Source organism: Hemitrygon akajei, chromosome 18, assembly GCF_048418815.1.
Source record: "Hemitrygon akajei chromosome 18, sHemAka1.3, whole genome shotgun sequence".
Lineage (NCBI taxonomy): Eukaryota > Metazoa > Chordata > Chondrichthyes > Myliobatiformes > Dasyatidae > Hemitrygon > Hemitrygon akajei.
The window spans coordinates 27007970-27029881 of NC_133141.1; the positions used below are offsets into that span (position 1 = coordinate 27007970).

Below are 21912 nucleotides of genomic sequence, written 5' to 3' on the forward strand. Positions count from 1 at the left end.
ATATACACCATTTGCTGACACCACTCAGTATAACCCCAAAAACTCTCAAGTGTGTGTTATATAATTTTAAAATTTATCCTAGGCTTTGTGGTCAAAACTTATGATTTTTCCAGCAATATCCTCATAGATTTAAAGTTTTTCGTCTGTAATTTCAAATGAGAAGCTGAATAATTTCTCTTGGGAGACACCCATTGTAAATGGTGAACCTACTGCTCTGAGATACGTTTCCACTGAGAGGAAATGAAATCAGCTGACTGGACTGAAGATGTCTGGGTGTTTTGAAAGAGCTTGGAAAACAGACTATGATTTGGACACACCAGTATTTAGGGTGTGGACTCTGGTAAGTGAGTGGTCTTTGATGAGGGGCAAGTGATGGGGCAAAAGAGATCATTAAATGAGAATTATGGCAGGTAAGTTCAGCCTTGTGTGTGTGGTACAGCTTAATTTTAATTCATTCAAGGGATACGGGCTTTGCAGGTGGAGCCAGCATCTATTGCCCATCCCTAGTTGCCCTTGAGAAGGTGGAGGTAAGCTGAACCACTGTAGTGTTTGAGGAGTGGGTATACCCACAGCACTGTTGGGGAGGCAGTTCCAGGATTTTGGCCTGGAAATGGCAAAAGGGACAGAGATAAATTTCCAGGTCAGGAGAATGTGTAGCTTGGAGAGCAGTGCTCCCCATGCTTTCACTACCCTCATCCTTCTAGCTGGCAGAGCTGGTGGGTTTGGAAGGTATTGAGCATGTGTTGAAGGCATTCAGTACAGAGGTATTTCAAGTACTCTTTAATGACGAGCATGAGAAATGGGCTACAGGGCTGAGCACTGGCTGGAGGCATGACCGTGAACCTCGAATGCTGAGCACTATAGGGATAAGGTCTTTCAAGGTGCCCACTCCACAGCTGAAAGAAACGTAATCAAAGAGAGAATGGATGACAACTGGATAGAAAAAAAAAGTAAGCAGGCAGATAGTTAAGGAAACCTTAGTATGCCTTATACTCTAAATCCACTTCCGTATTGGACAATGTATCTGGAGTTCAGTCAGAGCCAACATCAAGATACTGAGGGGTGGTTCAGCTGCACAAGGAGGTGGTAGAGGGTCAAAACTCCAAGGGCAACTGTAGTTGGAGTCTCGGCGGTGAGGGGAATTGACAGACACTTCTGCGGCTGGAGGTATGCATCCAGGATGATGTGTCACCTCCCTAGTGTCAGGGTCAAGGATGCCACAGGTGATTGCAGGGATTCTAAAGGTGATCAGCCAGAGGTCATGGTCCATGATGGTCCTAATAACAGGTACAAGAAAGGATGAGGTCCTGCAAGGTGAATTCAGGAGATAGCTCACAGATTAAAGAGCAGAACTTGAAGTTATAATCTCTGGAGCATTTCCGGTGCCACATGTTAGTGAGTCCAGGAAGCGGAGGGTGGGTCAGATGAAGGTGTGGCTAACAGGATTGGGTATGTGGGGGGAGGGAGAGAGCTTGAGATCTCTGCATCAATGGGACAGTTTCTGGGGAAGGTGGGACCTGTCCAAATTGGATGGGCTGCACCTGAACTGTAACAGATCCTACATTGCTCTTCATTGACCACAGCTCGGCATTCAACACCATCATTCCCTCAAAACTAATCAATATGTTCCAACACCTAGGCCTTAATAACTCATTGTGCAACTGGATCTTTGATTTCCTCACTTGTAAACCCCGGTCAGTTCAGATTGGCAACAACGTCTCCTCCACAATCTCCATCAGCACAGGTGCACCACAAGGCCGTGTGCTTAGTCCCCTGCTCTACTCACTTTACACCAATGAGGGTATACACAGCTCCAATGCCATATTTAAGTTTGCTGATGACACCACTGTTGTTGGCCAAATCAAATTTGCTGATCCAGTTGACCACATTATTAATATAGATGACAAACAACAATGGACCCAGCACCAATCCCTGCAGTACACAACTAGTCACAGGCCTCCAGTCAGAGAGGTAACCATCTACTATCACGCTTTAGCTTCTCTCACAAAGCCAATGTCTAATCCAATTTACTACCTCATCCTGAATGATGAGCGTCTGAACCATTTTAACCAACCTCCACATGGGAGCTTGTCAAATGCCTTGCTAAAGTCCATGTAGACAATATCCACTGCCTTGCCTTCATCCATTTTCCTGGTAATATCCTTGAAAAACTCTATAATATTGGTTAGATATGACCTACCACTCACAAAGCCATGCTGACTATCCTTAATCAGTCAATGTCTATCAAAATGCGAGGGATGATTGATAAGTTCGTGGCCTAAGGTAGAAGGAGTCAATTTTAGAAAACCTAGCACATTTATTTTTCAATATAGTCCCCTCCTACATTTACACACTTAGTCCAGTGGTTGTGGAGCATACGGATCTTGGACCTCCAGAAAGTGTCCACAGCATTGGTGATTGATAAGTTTGTGGCCTAAGGTAGAAGGAGATGAGTTATACAGCTCTCGTTACATGCACATGCAGTTCAACTCGTTGAGTGATTATGCAGAAAGTTTGAATAACTCATCTAACTAATATCTTCCAATAACTTTCTCAAAACTGATATCAGACTCACCGGCCTATTATTTCCTGGTTTATGTTTAAAGCTTTATTTTGAACAACAGAACAACATTAGCTTTCCCCCAATCATCTGGCACCTCTCCTGTTGCTAAGGGCCCCGGCAATTTCTGCACTTGCCTCCTGTAGGGTCCAAGAGAATACCTTGTCAGGCCCTGGTGATTTATCCACCCTGATTTGCCTCAGGTTAGCAAACACCTCCTCCTTTGTAATCAGGGTCGATGAAGTTGATACCACTTTGCCTCATTTCTATAGATTCTGTGTCCGTCTCCTAAGAAAATTCAGATCTTCCCCATCTGTTTTGGCTCCACACATGGATTAACATTCTGGTCTTCCAGAGGACCAGTTTTGTCTCTTGCAATCCTTTTGCTCTCAACATATCTGTAGAATCCCTTAGGATTCTCCTTCACCTTGTCTGCTAGAGCAACCACATGCCTTCTTTTAGCCCTCCTGATTTTTTTCTCGTGCTCTCTTGCATTTCTTATACTCCTGAAATACCTCATTTGTTCCTACTTGCCTATACCTCCTATGCACCTTTTTTCTCTTAACCAGGACCTCAATATCTCTTGAAAATCAAGCGTCCCTACACTTGTTATCTTTGCCTTTTATTCTGACAGGCACATGCAATCTTTATACTCTCAAAATTTCATATTTGAAGGCCTCCCACTTTCCAAGTACACCTTTGCCAGAAAACAGCCTGTCCCAATCCACACTTGCCAGATCATTTCTGGTACAAAATAGGCCTTACTCCAGTTTAGATTCTCAAACCGAGGACCAGATGAAATATCATTTTTTGGATTTTCTTTGAAACTAGTGGCATTGGGGTCACTGAATGCAAAGATTTCCCCGACACAAATTTCTGTCACCTGTCCTGTCACATCCCTAATAGCAGACCCAGTATTGCACACTGTCTCATTGGGACTTCTGTGTACTGATTAAAGCATCTTTCCTGAACACATTTGACCTACTCTATTCCATCTTGTCCTTTTACAGGATGGGATTCCCAGTCACTACGTGCAAAGTTAAAATCATCTAATATATCAGCCTTATGTTTCTTGCAACAGTCTGTGATCTCTCTCCAAATTTGTTACTCTAAATCCTATGAACTGTTGAGTGGTCTATAATATAGCTCCATTAATTCGATCATACATTTCTTATTCCTCAGTTCCACCCATGTTGCCTCACTAGATGAGCTCTCCAGTCTGTCCTAACTGAGCACTGCCGTGGCAATTTCCACGACTCGTCACGCCACCCCTCCCCCTTTAATCCCTCCCACTCTTTTACGAACGGTTTTCTGTAAAAGGGTCAATGGAGGCAGAATTTTTAAATTGTATCCAGGAAACTTTCCTGAGCCAGTGTGTAGATAGCTCTATGAGAGAAGGGGCAGTTTTTGGACCTAATCTTAGAGAATGTAGCTGGTTGGGTTGTCGTAGGAGACTATTTTGGAGTGGGTCACCAGAAATCTTTGAGTTTCTTGTATCTTTTAGAATTGTTTTTAAAAATTCTCTTACTTGTTTTTAAAGCTCTTAAATGCCTGGGACCAGAGTACATCACAGAATCATTTCCATTTTTATAATCCTGCTCATGCTCTCAGGTCTTCTTCCACCAGTCTCTTAAATTTAAACAATTTCCCTCAGAAAGTAATATTGCCAGGTCAGTTATTTTGAACTACGCTTCTAGACTTGGAAGTCAATACCTAAAACTATAAAGGATGCAGACTCGGTTGATAGTTTCATAAGCCACCTTAAAACCTATTTATTTAACCTTGCTTTTAACTGACATCTTTTTGTCTTCTATTTTCATGTTTATTTTTATTTTTACTTTTATTTTATTTTATGTTTGTACTTTTAGTAAAGCACTTTGAACTCCATCATCTGCATGAAAATGCTGGATAAATAGTTACTATTAAGTTGTTGTGATGATGATGATTATTATTATTATTAACTTTCAAAGCAGTAATGCGAAGGGATAAAAATGATCAGAGAATTATGGTCTGGAATTGGGGGAAGGCGAATTTCAATATCACAAGACAGGACCTGGTAAATATGGACTTGTGGTTAAGTCTATTCTGAACAGTGGGTGTCACTCAAGCATGAAATAATGGTAACTCAAGTCAACATGTCCCTGTAATGGTGAAAACTGAAGCTTACACATTCAAGGATCAAGTGTTGGATAAAGAATGGGTCGCATATTTCAGGCGTAGAAAACTAGAGCAGATACCCAACAGAATATCGAACACAGAACAGCACTTCAGCCTACAATGTTGTGCTGTCCTTTTAACCTACTCTCAGATCAATCTAAACCAACATAGCCCTCCAATTTTCTATCATCCATGTGCTTATCTGAGAGCTTCTTAAATGTCCCTAATGTATCTGCCTCTATCACCACCCTGGCAGAGCACCCACCATCCTCTGCGTAAAGCTGTACAGAAAGTGTTGCGAGGGGGTGCTTACAAGAACAACTACGGGAAGAAGGGCGCACAAAATATCGTTGCTGAGCAAGAAAACCCCAAAATATCATGCCGACAGACAAGAAGAGCTTGTTTATCTCAACTGACATTTTTAGTGCAACAAGCACAGAAACACACTGGGCTCTATGACCTGGGTTGAGAACCCACTTAGTCACTTACGGCTGGGGGAGGTAATTATTAAACACCCCGGTTACAGTCAGGGTGACCCACAAATACACATGCAAACAATTGTATAACCTGAGCTAAAATATAATAATAGATGAACTTGAGCATTCCACCATAATCCCATGAAGGCATTTTAAAACAAGAACAATAAATCGTGCTGGTCATTAGGAATGCTGGGTGGGTTGTTGACCACGTCCCCCCTGGAGTGCAGTACTGCCCCCACCCGAGGGGTTAGCCATCCCCGGCAACCACGAAGTCCAAAAGTTCCAGTAGTGGTCGACGCTGCCGCCTGGGGCGATGGGAGGATTCTGGAGCCCCCTCCCCACCCCGGGAGAGGCACTTGTTTGGTGAGGCAAGAGGCAGGGCACCCACTTCCTTCCTTCAGCCTCACTGAGACAGTGGTGGCCAAGGGCTGATACGATGCCACCCAGTTCCAGTGCAGCTCGTCAGCCTTCCACCGCTCAAGCAACTGCACCCAATATACCACCTTGGTGATGTGGTTGAGTGCCTCTTCCACCTGCTTCCCAGTTTGGGGGATAGTCATTTCTTCTGGGAGGGGCAGTAGGCCCATACTGTGACCCCACCATGTACTGCTACATTGGCGACCTAGACTGGTGGCCTGACCCCTTCTGGGACATGCAATAATCACAGCGGTGCACGAACAGGTCCACATCCTGCCTGTAGCCAGGCCAGTACAGGTAGTCCCCGAGTTACGAACGTCCGACTTACGGACAACTTGTACTTACGAACCGAGGAAGGAGAACACCGTCTGCCATTTTAAGTCATTGCCGTTGATACTGTGTCACCTTGTATTTGGCTTAAATTTTTCTTAGTAAGATTCACCCTGGCCGCCCCCCCCCCCCCCCCCCCGTTCCGGTCGGCTGGTGACGCAGTGAGATCGGCGCCGGGCTCGAGAATGGAGGTTCCCGAGTTCGATCCAGTGACAGACTGCTCCTGTGCCTGGTTGATGTCGATCAAGTGACTCCCGTACCATCCATGCCGGGTTGATGTCGAGCTCGCAACTCGACCTCGTAAAAAAAAACACTGCCACCACCAGTTTAAATTCCCACGGGGAACATTGTGGAGGATCAAATACCCAAACCCAGCACTGCCCCTACTTGTCCCATTTAACCTGTCTCAGTGCGGTGGAGTTTAGGACCCGGGGAATTCAGTGCGATGATCCTTAGGATCCGGCGGAGGTCGGGACCCACCGCCTGCAGTGTTTCTGTTCCATTGATGGGAAGCGATCGGGATTGAAAATAAAGTGGAAATAATAGTGTTTGGAAAGAGGTGAAATGTCATCGGTCATTGGAAAAGCGTTAGGCTACAGTCGGTCAACGATCGGAACAATTTTAAAGGATAACAGATAAAGTGAGAATAATGGAGCATGTGAAAGGCTCGGCCCCGATGAAAGCTACAATTATTACTAAATAACGCAGTGGTTTAATTATTGGAATACATACGTTTCTTAAGTGTCTTATATGCCTAGAAAGGTAAAATATATACTATATACTAAGACAAATGTTTGACTAACTGACGCTAAATAATACCGGATGTACTTGTTCTGACTTACGTACAAATCCGACTTAAAGACGGACCTGGGAACGGAACTCGTACGTAACCCGGGGACTGCCTGTAGAAGCATTCACCCAGAGCACCCGGAGGAAACCCACTCGGTCATGGGGAGAAGGTACAAACTCCTTACAGACTGCAGCGGGAATTGATCATTGATCGCTGGTCCTGTAATCATATTACATTAACAGCTACACTATCATACCACCCCAAGGGGAACAGTCAAATTCCCGTTGATGAAGAGGAGCTACTTGCTGTCTTAGCAAGCTTAAAGTGTCGTGGTCCAGTCCGTTAATTTCAGTTCATTTCCCCGTGTTCCACTGGGGCTCCTTGATTAGGGCACCTGATCCTCAATCGAACCGGCAGCATAAAACCTCTGGCTTACATCTACTTGCTACTGGTTCGTCACCTCAGCAGTGTGGCTATGCTTGTTCTCGGCTGCCGAGAATAAGGGACCGTCCTCCGAGCCACCCGTAGTTCCTGGGTCGAGTCGAGAGCCTGTCATCTGCTGTTCCTGGGTTGAGTCGAGAGCCTGATTTGCCGGCCGTTTTGCCGCTACATGAGCTACTCCGTGTCTTGATTCGTATTGTCAGTCGTTGGCTGGTTTAGTCGTCTCATTCCCAGCTGAGTAGGTCCGGCCGTATGCCGCTACTCCGAGTTGGGAATTCTGTCTCTTCGTGTCTAGCTGGGGATTGCTGGCCGTTTGCAGCTCTTCCGAGGCAAGATATGAATCCTCTGTCTTTGTTTAGTGTTGTTGTTTCCGAGTTCCAGTTCCTGGATCGGTGTCCAAGTCAAGTCCATGTCCCGGCTCGGAGTCCAGGTCATGTCCAAATCCGTCTCCATGTCAAGTCTCCGTGCCTGGGTCCTCCTCCTGCTTCCTCAGCCGCTCACTGCAACATAAAGATGTTTAAATCCTGATGGAATATATCTCAGGCTGCAATGGGAGGCAGGAGGGGCAATTACTGGGGTCCTGGTGGAAATTTTTGCCTCTTTGTTAGCATAGCTGAGGTGCGTGTGGACTGGAGAATAGTGAATGTGATACCTTTATCCAAAAGGGGCAGCAGGGATAAGCCAGTAATTACAGGTTGTAGTGAGTCTGAAGTTAGTTGCAGGGAAGTTACTGGAAAAAGTCCTGAGGGACAGGATGAATCTATATTTGGAGAGGCAGGAGGTATTCAAAGGTAATCAACATTGTTTGTTAGAAGGACACTCTGTTCAACTATTGTAGCTGAATTGGTTGAAGAGGTAACGAAGTGTATCATTTCAAGCTGTGTGGTTGATGTAGTCGACATGGATTTCAATAAGTCCTTTTACAAGGCCCCACATGGGATACTGGTGGGAAGGTCAAGAACCTGTGAGATCCTGGGCAAGGTGGCAAATTGGATCCGAAGCTGGCTTGGTGATAAGAGACAGGATAATGGTGGAGGGTTGTTTATGTGACTGGATGCATGTGACCAGTGGTGCCACAGGGATTGACTCTGGGGCCTTTGCTTTTTGCTAGAAACATTAATGACTTGATGATATCAGTGGGGGAGGACTGAGTGGTACATGACATGAAAATCGTTGAAAGCAAGGAGGATAGTGTTCAATTTCAGGACAATACTGATCAGTTAGTAAAACGGGCAGAACAATGGCAGATAGAATTTTATCCTGAAACGAATGGGAAGGGATGAATTTTGGAAGGTTTCATAATGATTGAATGGTAGGGCCCGAGAGTGTTGGGAAACAGGCGGCTTGGTGTCCAAGTCCAAGTATCCCTGGAAGTGACACCATAGGTAGATACAATAGTGAAGAATGTCTGCTTTCATTAGCTGGGGCATAGAATATAAGAGCAGGGAGGTTACGGTACAACTTTATAAAACATTGGTCAGACCATATCTGGAGTACTGTGTCCAATTCTGGTCTGCATAGCACGGGAAGAATGTGACTGCAGTGGACGAAGTGCAGAAGATGTTGCCTGGGATAGAGTGCCTCAGTTATGGTGAGTAGCAGAGGAACGGACCCTTCGGCCCACCATGCCTGTGCTGACATCATGATGCCAAACTAGCTAATCCCATCTGCCTGCACATGGTCTCCTATCCCTCCATTCCCTGCATGTCCACGTGTCTGTCGAAATGCTTCTTAAATGTTGCAGTCATATCTGCTTCCACCACCTCCTTTGGCGGTGGGTTCCAGGTACCCAGCCCTCTCTGTGCAAACCTCCTTCCAGCTTTCTGCCTGCCATCTTGTAGATTGTGTCCCAGAGGAGAGACTGGACAGGCTGGGCTTGTTTTTCTTGAGGTAGAAAGAGCTGAAGAAGGACCTGATAGAGATGTGCAAAATGATGAGAAACTTTTATCCTGTAGTAGACATTTCTATAACTAGGTATAAGAGAAAGAGTAGGAGGTTCACAAGTATGCAAAGTTTTTTTTGTGGTTGGAATCTGTAACACACTGCTTGAGGGGGTAGTGAAGCAGGACTCTCACAATGTTTACTGTGTCTGGACAAGCACTTGAATCCCCAGGACAGAGAAGGATACGGACCAAGAGCTGGTTGATGGAACTGGTGTAGATGTGTAGTTGGCGGTCAGAGTAGTTGTGATGGGATGAATGGCTTGTTTCCATGTTGTTTTAATCTATAACTTTAAAATCATCTGTGTCAAAGCAGCCACTCGATTGGCACACCATCCAACCCCCATCCCCCACGAGCTGCCAGTACCCAACAACTGCAGCGTGAACCTTCTTCAACAGATACTCGTCCAGGCTTCTCCAACAGAACCTCTCAAACCCCACCAAAATGCACAAGGACAGCAGACACAGGGGAGAACCACCACCTGCAGGTTCCCCTCCAAGTCACCCACACACCATCTTGACTTGGAAATACTGTATATTGTCTGTCCTTCATCCTCACTGGATCTAAGTAACAGCAAGACAATTCTACAGATAGACTGTATCTACAATGCTTCCTTTAAATTACATTTAGTTTTCACACGCCTCCTTCTCTTGCACCCACACTCCAGACACCCAAAATGGATGAAAATCAGCGTTGTCTGGCTTGCAATCAGCTCCAGTCCACAGTTCCAGGAAAACTATTGTTCAGGGCTGCATTTTAAATTCAATCTACAATCCACATTCACATCTGAAGGTTGGTTGCTGGTGAAGTAAATATTTGTTATATATCCTAACTCCAGAATATGTCCTAACGCTCCCTCCTCTTGACACTCCTGGACAAAAATAATTTGTTCCAGGAAAGGCCATACTTTAAGGAGGATCTAATCCAATAGGGCAGCAAAAGTTCCTTGTACTTCGGAACCCCTTTCCTTATTACCCTATGTGCATCTACATCTACGCTATCATCCCTAATGGCTACCAACAAGACTCTAAGCAGAGATTGTTCCAGAAATTTGGCCAATAGTCTTTAAAATGTAGCTTTTTGTCATTCGTATGCCTGTTGCCTCCTTCCGTGCTGGCCTATTGTGGATTAATCACTTTCTTTATCTTCACCCCTTCATTCCCCGATAGCAGTGGTTGTCAGTGGTTACTCTCTGGTCAGGGCACCAGCAAGGTAAACGTATCAGGCTCACAAGGAACAATTCACACTCCAGATCACAATAAAAGATTGTCAGAAGCTTGATGACCAGCCTATCTGCTCGATGTAGAGGAAGGGTTGGGTTGGTCTCTATTTGAATGACTGCAAGGACCCATCCCGGTGGCTCCTGCTCCCAGACTGTCTATTCCATCACTGGACCAACCACTCTTTCCTATTCACTCCCTGTTCAGACTGGGGTGACTGCCTTCAGTGAGTGTATTTTCTTCTCTTTCTCAGTCTGCCACACCGTTAAATCTGATGTCTCTGTTGTACCTTGGATCCCTTCCCATCTATTTCCCCCGAATGTTCTTCCATACTGAGCTATATAATGAATCATCTGCCTTCAGAAACCAGCATGCATTACTGTTATAATTTAGCATACTCTTCACGGCTTGCTGTTATGCTTTCTCGGTGTCCTCTGCCTTCACGTTGGCTGTGGGTTTGCTTCCATCAGGTGTGGTCAGGTCTGAAGCAGCGGACTGGTGTTTATCACTGTTACAGGGCAAGCTGGGTCTGTGGGGGGGCATGCGGTTTACCCTGAGTCCAGTGTTGCCACTGGCTGCCTTGCCGAGACCATACACCAACACAGGCGTCATTCGTCCGGAGCGCCACCTGTGGTTCTATCCACCTGGGAGTGAAACCCGTCTTTTCAGCCAACTCCCTTACCATGACTTGGTCACCTGGCTGTGGGAGGACTATCTCCTCTCCATCTGGCTCGCTCTGATCCACAATACATTGCTGCTGCTTTGCTTGATCCTTCAATATGTTACCCTGGTTACGGTGGTCCTTCACATCTCCACGTAATCTTACTAAATTGGTATTGTAGTTTTTTTCCTGCACACTTGTAATTTCTGTTGCTTCTTGTTCTTCCGCTTCCCTCCCTGCTTGGAGCTGCTGTCTCCCTGTGGGCCATTTTAGCTGCTCTGCAGGTCACACATGTTTGCTGTCCCTGTCTTGTCCATGTTATTTCTCCTTTTCCAAAGCCTATGATAGCACCTTCCTTACTCAGTGTGTCTTTTCCCAGGATAGTACCTTCATTGTTTGGGCACACCCAGAAATCTACAGGAAGCTGCACTCCCTCAATCTCAAGTACCTGGGGCTGACTTCTCTCCACCCTCATTGTTTCACCTCCTGCAGTGGTAATGTAACTCGCCTCTCCAATACTGGGCAAGGGTAGATCAGTAATTGATACTGATGACCCAGTGTCCACTAACATTTCACATTGCTGGCCCCTAATAAATCTCTTGTTTACATCGTGGATGACCACCACTGGCAATAGAGGCTGCCCTCAGCCATTTGTTTGACCTCACCAGCTCTATAATCTGGTCAAATCAGAAAGAGAGGGTGCTGGTGTGGAATGTAAGGTAACACACACAGAATTCTGGAGGAACTCAGCAAGCCAGGCTGCATCTCTGGAAAAAGGTAAATAATCGATGTTTCAGGCTGAGACCCTTCATCAGGACTGGAAAGGAAGAGGGGAAGTCAGAGTTAGAAGGGAGGGGAGGAAGAAACACAAGGTGACAGGTGAAACTAGGAAGGGGAGGGAGTGAAGTAACAAGCTGGGAAGTTGATTGGTGAAAGAGATACGGGGCTGGAGAAGGGGGAATCAGATAGGAGAGGACAGAAGACCATGGAAGAAAGGGAAGGGGAGGAGCACCAGAGGGAGGTGATGGGCAGGCAAGGAGAGAGGAGAGAGAGGGAAACAGGAATGGGAATGATGAAGGGGGGGGGGGAAGTTGCCATTGCTGGAAGTCAGAGAAATCAATGTTCATGTCATCAGGTTGGAGACTACCCACACGGAATATAAGGTGTTGCTCCTCCAACCTGAGTGTTGCCTCATTGCAACAGTAGAGAAGGTGATGGACTGACAGGTTGGAATGGGAATGGGAAGTAGAATTGAAATGGAAGATCCCACATTTTCTGGCAGACATAGGTGCTCGATGAAGCAGTCTCCCAATCTATGTCAGGTCCTACTGATATACAGGAAGCCACATCGGGAGCACCAGATATGGTAGATGACCCTAACAGACTCAGAGGTGAAGTGTCGCCTCACCTGGAAGAGCTGTTTGGGGCTCTGAGTGGTAGTGAGAAAGGAGATGGAGGGGCATGTGTGGCACTTGGTTTGCGTGCAAGGATAAGTACCAAGAAGGAGATCAGTGGGGAGGGACAAGTGGATGAGGGATCTGTGGATTCTGCCTGCTTTGGTGAGTGATTTTCACACTTCCCTCTTTTTTTCAGGACACTGCCTCCAACCATGGCCCGAGAAGGCTCAGCTATAACAAATCAACTCCTTTACCCTCCCTCATCTATTCCAGCAGTTCCTTGCTATGTACTCCAGTTGCTGGCTCACAAAGCAAGCTCTCAGTGACATCACAGCAGCCACTTTACCACTTCTCTTCCTCCTGCTCTAGTCTATCTCATTGCCCATGATACTATCATAGATCCCACCACTATCTTCATATCTAAAACCTCCTGGTGAGCTGAGCTCAGGCATTCCTTCATTATTTTCAGGAAGACTGGGTCATCCTTCCCTGGATTATCCAACCCGGAATACTCCTCATGCGCTCGATATTTACATTCTACATAATCCATGACCGTCTCATCAACTTTTTGAATCACTGTCATTATCGCTACCCAGTTACTCTCGCCTCCCTCCAGTCAATGCCTCACTTCCCCCTTAAAGAAGCCATATTGTTGGCATTCCCGGTAGTTGCCCAGGTACCATCCCGCACAAAATGGGCCATCCATTCCCACATATTCCTCGGGCACTTTGCTTTTACCAACACGTGGATATCTTTAGTGTGCATCTGGTGAATTTTAACCATTTCCTCGAGCTTGTGCCAGAATTCCAAATTCCCACATGCGACGTTAAATGAGGGCAACTCTGACAAAATGTCCTGTTTCTCTCCGGAGGATGAAGGGCGTATGGATGGTTGTAATTAAGACCAAGGGCTGGCTCGGGTCATCAGGGTTCTCGACCTGATGTTGCCTGAACTCAAAAGGTGCCATTCCAACAGATATATCTGGGTATAACCTCTCCCTCAAATATCTCCACACCAATTCCCACATTATGCAAAATATAAATGATGGATAAAAATTAAACAGTGCACACTTAAAACCACAGAGTATGTACTCTGCAATCTGCCACTTATGTGTGTCTGAACTCATAATTCCTGTTGTATCCCTTTGCACTTAAAACTGTTACACAAAGACTTATTCTTAAAATACACTTGCAAATGTGTCTGCTACTATATAGTTCACCAAATGAATATACACGCATTCCACTGGTGTCCCAAAATGGTCAGTAACCACCCGTCACAACTGGTGACCCTGTCTCATCAAATTAACACACAAGTGTTTAGTCTCTTACATAAACATACATGCATGTGCACACACCACACTACTTTTATTACTACTGTTTCAGCTCCCTGCCATGTGTCTGATACCTCGTGATCCCATAGTCATCGACACGAACAGATCCCGGCGAGTGCTAATTTTAAAAATACTCAACTACTTAGACTGCTGAGATTGCTGGCCACATGATGGGTCATGAAGTTATCCCAGATGAGCCCCCAAATGTTGTATTGTGAACAAAGTCACTGGAAAGACACTGAAGTTAGTGGATGCAAAAGTTTTTTATTCAACAAAATGATATACTCTTAGAGGAAGAGACCTACCAACCCAATGTTATGTGATATTTTTAAATGTTGAAGATCAAAGGTAACAGCAGTATAATTCTATAGGTACAATGTATATACAATGCTTCCTTTGAATTACATATAGTTTTCACATGCCTCCTTCTTCACACCCACACTCCAGGCACCCAAAATGAATGTAAATCAACATTAAGGCAACACGAGTGAATCTGCAGATGCTGGAAATAAATAAAAACACAAAATGCTGGCAGAACTCAGCAGGCCAGACAGCCATCTATGGGAGGAGGTAGTGATGACACTACCTCCTCCCATAGATTGCTGTCTGGCCTGCTAAGTTCTGCCAGCATTTTGTGTTTTTATGTAAATCAACATTGTCTGGTTTGCGATTAACTCCAGTCCACAGCTCCAGGAAAACTATTGTTCAGGGCTGCATTTTAAATTCAATCTACAATCCACATTCAGGTCTGAAGATTGGTTGCTGGTGAAATAAATATTTGCTATTCATCATAACTCCAGAATATGTCCTAACATCCCCTGACATCATCCTCCCATTCTTCATGTTAAAGACTGCATAAATTCCATGAGGCTCCTTTAAAACCCAAATGGGCTGGTGATTCATGTACTTCTGCACTTCCGGATACCACTGCTAGGAGCAGCAGGTTAGGTTCTGGGTCTGCACCACACACCTGTGCCCAGTGAGGGTTCAGAGGGCCTCTGAAGAAAAACTGCTCCCATTGCTGGAAGGGTCACAGTTAAAGGATGAAGACTTAAGGAGCTTGCAGAAGAACAAAAGGTGATCTGACGAAGACCCTTATCCATGTAACAAGTATAAGCGCAAGAGGTTCGGAGCAGCACACACAAAATGCTGGAGGAGCCCAGCAGAGCAGGCAGCATCTATAACCAGTCACCATTTCAGGGCGAGACCCCACATCAGGGTCCTGGTAAAGGGTCTCGGCCCGAAACATTGACTGTTTATTCCCCTCCATAGACAATGCCTGAACCTGCTGAGTTCCTCCAGCATTTCATGTGTCATGCAACAAGTAGCATTGCTTGATGGAAGATGCTGATTTAGTTACAGCTTACAGTTGGGATGAAAGCCCACAAAGTGAATTCCAGTGAGTTGTTCCTCCATAGGGAGCACCATAGACTCACTCTTCCTGCCTTGATTGCCCATGTATGTATACACACAGACACAGACACACACACACAAACACACATACACGCTCACACACACACACACACTCACACAGACACAGACACACGCACACACACACACACACACACACTCACACAGACACAGACACACGCACACACACACACACGCACACACACACACACGCTCACACACACACACACTCACACAGACACAGACACACGCACACACACACACACACTCACACACACACACGCTCACACAAACACACATACACACACACATATACACTACACACACGCTCTCACACATACACTACACACACTTTCACACACACACACGCACACACTTATAAGGAGCTAAATGCTAATTAAGAAGTTTGCACCCTATAAACAGCAGGAATTTGAGGAACGCACACAAAATGCTGGCGGAACACAACAGGAGTCACTAAAGTACTGGATGACCCGACCATCTCTGAAAGTCTGTGATCAGATGCTGCCCATTTGATTACTTTGCAAGACTAAAGCTGGTGGTTTCGATCAGTGTGTAATATGTTGGATCACAGTTCAGCCGTAACACTGCAGCCGAACGATTGCAGTTAATAGATGTGAATCAGTGTGATGGCAGAGGTTGCATTTATTATTGACAGTTGTGTTGGAGATCTCATCAGAGGTTTACCTGCGAGAGACACAGACACTGGAATCTGGAGCAACAGTCTCACTGAAGGAACTCAGCAGATCGAGCAGCGTCTTTTGGATTGACATTTCGGGCTGAAGACCTGCATCAGGTTTGACTGTGCGACGAACATTTGTGGAAGGGTTAATTCTGTGAGAGAGTGCAAAGGAACTGGAGCTGCAGCTCATATGGGATGATATATAGAAGTTACAGGGAGATGGGAACCCCTCAGTTAAAGGAGGCTGGTAACTGTGTATCTGTTAGGAGAGGGAAAGGAAATGGACAGCCAGTGCAGAGGATCCCATTTTGGATACTGTTGTGGGGGATGGCAATCCGGGGGAAGCCACTTAGACTGGCACTGAGTCTGGTGCTGTGGCTCAGAAAGGAAGGGGGGGGAAGAAAAGGATTGCCATAGATAGAGGAGTAGACACGAGATTCTGTAGATGCAATAGAGACATCCAGATAGTGTGTTGCCTCCAAGGTGCCAGGGTCAGAAACATCTCTGATTGGGTACACAGCATTCTAAAGGGGGAGGGTGAACAGCCAGAAGTTGTGGTACATATTGGAACAATGAGATGGGTAGGAAAAGGGAGGAGGTTCTGGGGAGAGAATGTAGGGAGCTGGGTAGCAAGCTGAGAAGCAGGACCTCCAGGGTAGTAATCTCTGGATTGCTGCTTGTACCACACACCAGTGAGGGTAAAAATTGGATGATTTGGCAGCTGAATGTGTGGCTGAGGAGCTGGTGCAGAGGGCAGTGCTTTAGATTTCTGGATCATTGGGATCTCTTCTGGGGAGGGTATGACCTGTACAAGAGGGATGGGTTACACCTGAACACAAGGGGGATCAGTATCCTTGCAGGAAGGTTTGCTAGGGCTGTTGGGGAGGATGTAAGCTCATTTTCTAGGGGAATAGGAAACTGAGTGATAGGGCTGAGGATGGAGTAGCTGGTATACAAGCAGTGGCAGTGTGTAGTGGGACTCAGGGAGGACAGACAAATGCAATACTAGCATTCATTTCGAGAGGACTAGAATATAAAAGCAAGAATATAATGCTGAGGCTTTATAAGGCACTGGTGAAGCTTCACTTGGAGTATTGTGAGCAGTTTTGGGCACCTTATCTAAGAAAGGATGTGCTGACCTTGGAGGGGGTTCAAAGGAGGCTCACAAAAATGATTCCAGGAATGAAAGGGATCATATGAAGAGTGTTTGAAGCACTGGGCATTTACTCACTGGAATTTAGAAGAATGAGAAGGGATCTCATTGAAACCTAGGGAATGTTGAAAGACCAAAATAGAGTGGATGTGGAGGGAATGTGTGGGAGTCTAGGACCAGAAGGCACAACCTCAGAATAAGGAGATGTCTATTTAGGACAGTGATTAGTAGGAATTTCTTTAGCCAGAAGGTGGTGAATCTGTGGAATTCATTGCCACAGATGGTTGTGGAGGCCAGGTCATTGGATGTATTTAAGGCAGAGCTCAATATATTCTTGATAAAACAAGGTGTGAAAGGTTATGGGAGAAGGTAGGAGGATGGGATTGAGAGAGTTATTAAATCAGGCATGATCAAATGGTGATGACCTGATGGACCGAATGGCCTAATTCTGCTCCTCTGTCTTATGGTCAAATGATTTGGATACTTGGGGTGGAGCTTGCACATTGTCCCTATGTCTGCAGGTGCCCTAGTTTCTTCCCACATCCCAAGATAATTTGCTGTTGTAATTTGTGCCCAGTGTACAGGTGGGAGGCAGAATCAAAGGGGAGAGTAACAGAGGTTAAGGTAGGATTATGTGAGCGGACGTTTGATGTAGTTATGGGCTGGAAAGCCTGTTGCTGTGCTGTATACTTGAATGAGTCTTTAATGTTTCACCAGAACTTGTTGCTTGTTCTTGCTCTGTTGCTTTAACCTTCAAAACCTCGCATCAGGTAGGAGGTCTGCGATTACAGTTGTGTGATTTCTTGAACTAAGTTCAATCAATGAGCTGGTTCAATTCACACTCATAGATTTATACAGAATAAAAACAGGCGTTGAGGCCCAACTTGTCCGTGCTAACTAAGATGTGTGTCTAAAATAAGCTCATTTTACTTATTGTGTTTGTCTCCTATCCCTCTGAACCATTCCTATCCATGTACCTGTCCTAGTGCCCTTTATACATTGTAATGGTGCCCACCTCTACCATCATGATCCATCACAGGCTTGTCACTTCCCTCTATCCATTCCATCTTCACAGTACATTTCTTCAAGAAGGCTAACAGTAGGACGCCTACCATTCCCTTTCCTATTTACTATGTTCTGGGAAAGGACCAATCACCTCTTTCGCGCCCCCTCCCCTGTGTTGCTGACTCACTCGCAGACTCTTAACTCTGCCTCTCTCTGTTGTCACTTTAGCATTTCAGTTTGCACTGCCTCCATCTGCACGATAGTATCTGCACCGTTCTGTTGTTCTGCGTTTGTCGCTGTGTTTATTGTGGTACTTATCGTCACCGTGTACACTCGTTACTCTGTGAGCTTCACGACAGCAAGGAATTTCACTGCACCCTGGTGTATATGACTATAAACTCGTCTGAATCTCAATCTGTGATACAGGGTTAGTGAAAGGAAAGTTCACAGTCACAAACTTACAAGGCAGAGGTCACTGAGATAGATGGTCACTGTTACTGTGATACAAGGCATAGCCAGTGAGATATAACCACACCGTCATTGAGATACAAGGTCAAAGTCACTAATGTACAGGAGAGAGGTCACTGACTAGCAAGGCAGTGGTCATTAAAGTGCAAGTTTGTGCTCACTGAGATACAAGTTCACAGTCACTGAGCCACCAGTCATGAATATTGAGGTACGTGGCTGTGGTCAGTAAGAATCAAGGCAAGAATGTAAGAGAGTCTGCAGATGCAGGAAATCTTGAGCAACACACACAAAATGCTGGAGGATCTCAGCAGGTCAGGCCGCATCTATGGAGGGGAATAAACAGTCGATGTTTCAGGCCAAGACCCTTCATCATGACTGGAAGTGAAGGGGGAAGAAGCCAGAATAAGAAGGTGGGGGTAGGGGAAGGAGTACAAGCTGGCTGGTGATAATGTGACCAGGTGCAGGGTGTGGGGGGAGGGTAAAGAAGAGGACAGTGGACCCTTGAATAAAGGGAAGCAAGTGAAGAAGGGTCGAGAGGGTAACCAGAATGGGGAGAAAAGCAAATAAAGGTGGGGAACAGAAGTTAGAGAGGTCAGCGTTCATCCAACAGGAGATGTAGTCTTGTCCCCTCTCCAGTAGGGCCATCTACAATTTGTTTGAGAAAACTCTCCTGGGCACACTTAACAAATTCCATCTCACCGAAGCTCCTTGTACAATGGGAATCACAGTCGTGCTCGGGGGATGACAGAACGAGGACCTTGTCTGTGTCCTATTACCTTCCCAAATTTTGTTAAATTCCTGAAAATGTTCACTATTACTGATGCAGCTGATAGAGGTCCAATCCATGTGCTCAAAATGGCATACTGTTGCAGCTTGTGTGATCTGTCTGTACCTTTCAAAGCTCACTACAGGTAATTTTAAATAGAATATGAACTGTACTAACGTGGCAACAGAGCTCCTTAGCCAGTAAATCATGTTATATCCATTGCAAAGGACATTGTATGAGCAGGCTCAGAAAGCCACAGCCACGGTGACGTTCATACCTTGCCCTTTCTTTCATAGTACATACTTGCTGGAAATAGAATTGTCTTTGTAAGTTAGCAATGCCACAAGTGCAGTACAGGGTGGGATAGGTGTGACACAAAACGTTCTTCAAGGAATAAAACTTCAGAATCAGAATCAGGTTTATTATCACCGGCATGTGCCGTGAAATTTGTTAACTCAGCAGCAGCAATACATAATCTAGAAAAAATAAGTAAATCAAATACATTGAGTATATGTGTGTGTGTTAAATAGTGCAAAAGCAGAAATTAAAAAGTGAGGTAGTGTTCATGGGTTCAAAGTCCATTTAGGAATCAGATGGCAGAGGGGAAGAAGCTGTTCCTGGATCACTGTGTGTGTGCCTTCAGGCTTCTGTACCCTTCCTGGTGGTAACAATGGGAAGAGGAAATGTCCTGGATACTGTGCGTCCTCAATGATAGACCTACCTTTCTGAGGCACTGCTCCTTGAAGATGCCTTGGATACTACAGAGGCCAGTACCTAAGATGCTGCTGACTAACTTTACAACTTTCTGTAACTTCTTTTGGTCCTGTGCAGTAGCCCTCTCCCTCCATACCAGACAGTGATGCAGCCTGCCAGAATGCTCTCCACAGTACATCTGTACAAGTTTTTGAGTGTGTTAGGCAACAAACTAAATCTCCTTAAACTCCTAATGAAATAGAGCCTTCTTGATAGCTGCATTGATATGTTGGGACCAGGTTAGATCCTTTGAGATCTTGACACCCAAAAACTTGAAATTGCTCACTCTTTCCACTCCTGATCCCTCTGTGAGGATTGGTTCATGTTTTGTTGTTTTGCCCTTCCTGAAGTCAACAGTCAGTTCTTTGGTCTTACTGACGTTGAGTACAAGGTTGTTGCTGTGGCACCACTCAACTAGCTGGTATATCTCGCTCCTGTACACCCTTTTGTCTCCATCTGAGATTCTGCCAACAATGGCAGAATTATCACCAGCAAATTTATGGATGGTATTTGAGCTATACCTAGCCACATAGTCATGGGCATAGAGAGAGTAGACCAGTACGCATTCTTGAGATGCACCAGTGTTGATTGTCAGTGAGGAGGAGATATTAATTCCCAATCAGCACCGATTGTGGTCTTGCAGTTAGGAAGTCAATGTGGCGATAGGCAAATTACGGTGAGTCCAGGTCCTTGCTGAAGCGGGAGTTGATCCTCGCCATGACCAACCTCTTAAAGCATTTAATCACTGTAGATGTGAGTGCTACAGGATGATAGTCGTTAAGGCAGCTCACACTACTCTTCTGGGCACTTGTATAATTGTTGCCCTTTTGAAGCAGGTGGGAACTTCTGACCATAGCAATGAGAGGTTGAAAATGTCCTTGAAAACTCCTGCCGGTTGGTTGGCACAAATTTTCAGAGCCTTACCAGGTACTCCATCAGGGCCTGCCACCTTGCGAGGGTTCACCCTCCTGAAAGATAGCCTAACATCGGCCTCAGAGTCAGAAATCACCGGGTCACCGGGTGCAGCAGGGATCCACAGCTGTAGTTATATTCTCCCTTTCAAAGTGGCATAAAAGGTGTTAAACTCATTTGGTGGTGAAGCATCACTGCCATTCACAATGTTGGGTTTCGCTTTGCAGGAAGTAATGTCCTGCAAGCCCTGCCAGAGTTGACATGCATCCAATGTCGCCTCCAACCTCACTCGGAATTGTTTCTTTGCCCTTGGAATAGCCCTCCGCAAATCATACCTGGTTTTGTGGTACAGGCCTAGGTTGCCAGACTTGAATGCCACAGATCCAGCCTTCAGCAGACGACGGACCTCCTGGTTCATCCAGAGCTTTTGGTTTGGAAATCTACAGTAAGTCTTTGTGGACACACACTCATCCACACAGGTTTTAATGAAGTCGGTAACAACTGCAGCATACTCATCCAAGTTCGAAGATGAATCCCTGAATACATTCCAGTCCACCGATTCAAAGCAGTCCTGCAGGTGCTCCTGCACCTCCCTTGTCCATATCTTCTTGGTCCTCACTGCTGGTGCTGCAGTCTTCAGTCTCTGCCTGTATTCGGGGTGTAGAAGTACAGCCAGGTGACCAAGCTTTCTGAAGTGTGAGCATGGTATAGCACAGTAAACACTCTTGATCTTATTGTAACAGTGGTCCAGTAAAACTTTTTCTTCGTGATACACCTTAATTCAGATGTGAGCTTACAATTGTAAAATTTTCCTTAATTTCTTGTCCCTTAGGTACTGATTTAATGGCAATCTTTCTGATATCAACAAGCAAAGGGAGAGGAAAGTTCATTGGCCCCGTGAAGGTGATTGTAGTATGGACCATTTGTGATCTATTCCGTGGCGTGAATTCTACCCAGCTCCACTTGATGTCATGGAGAAAGCTCTTGTAATTGGAACTGGAATTAGAATTGGTTTATAATTG

At 45.4% G+C, this 21912-nt stretch overlaps 1 protein-coding gene across 2 annotated transcripts in view; it reads left to right on the forward strand.

Moving 5' to 3' along the window:
* The first annotated feature begins 15627 nt into the window (after window positions 1-15627).
* LOC140741217 (photoreceptor ankyrin repeat protein-like) overlaps window positions 15628-21912 on the forward strand; it is a 61705-nt gene continuing 55420 nt past the window's right edge. For both annotated transcript variants that reach the window (XM_073071161.1, XM_073071162.1), the window contains exon 1: window positions 15628-15947. The gene's annotated coding sequence lies outside the window, so the exon portion shown is untranslated. The remainder of the gene's footprint in view (window positions 15948-21912) is intronic.